Source organism: Saprolegnia diclina, assembly GCF_000281045.1.
Source record: "Saprolegnia diclina VS20 unplaced genomic scaffold supercont1.56, whole genome shotgun sequence".
NCBI lineage: Eukaryota > Oomycota > Saprolegniomycetes > Saprolegniales > Saprolegniaceae > Saprolegnia > Saprolegnia diclina.
The window spans coordinates 251,449-252,163 of NW_008246123.1; positions in this window are offsets into that span (position 1 = coordinate 251,449).

Below are 715 nucleotides of genomic sequence, written 5' to 3' on the forward strand. Positions count from 1 at the left end.
CGACTCCTTCGTCGCCGCATTGGCCTTCCCCGACCTGGCTGTTGCTGGGATGATTCCATGACCTCGACGCTGTCCTTCGACATTTCGAGATCGATTATTTAAATCCTGTAGCATGTATGCTATAGTGGTTGGTCTATGATAAATGTCTGAAGCCACGGCTACATCGGCTCTAGAGGCTCGGTTTTGCTCGGCTTCAAGCCGAGCCGAGAAAATGGAGCCCGAGCCGGAGCAGACCGACCGAGCCGTCGTCTTCACGGCTCGGGCCGAACCGTGGAGATGCCTGCTCGTAGTAGACCTGTAGCTGTCGGCCACACTTACTGAAGTATCCTGACCGCACGTATGTTTTGACTTCTCCACAAGCCTCAAAGAGCCGGTACATATGGTCCTGTGGACACAGTATTTCGCTGTATATTATTATAGTACAACTGCCGTACTAGTACACGTTGTACTACATACAAGTGCACTCCTTCGTTTCGATGATGTACAGAGCCACGACAAAATATGTGCCAATGAGAAAGAGGGCATGCATTTTGTGCAGCACATTTGGCAATGAAATCATTTTGAACGTGCGCACGATGGCGCTGGCCACGATACCCTACGGTATTACAGATCTTCTTACTCTCGACAAGATAGCTTCCGACCGATAGTGACAAGCTTTTTCTCTTCACACACTCAGCGCGATATATGAACAGCGCGTTCCAGCGCCAGCAACCCC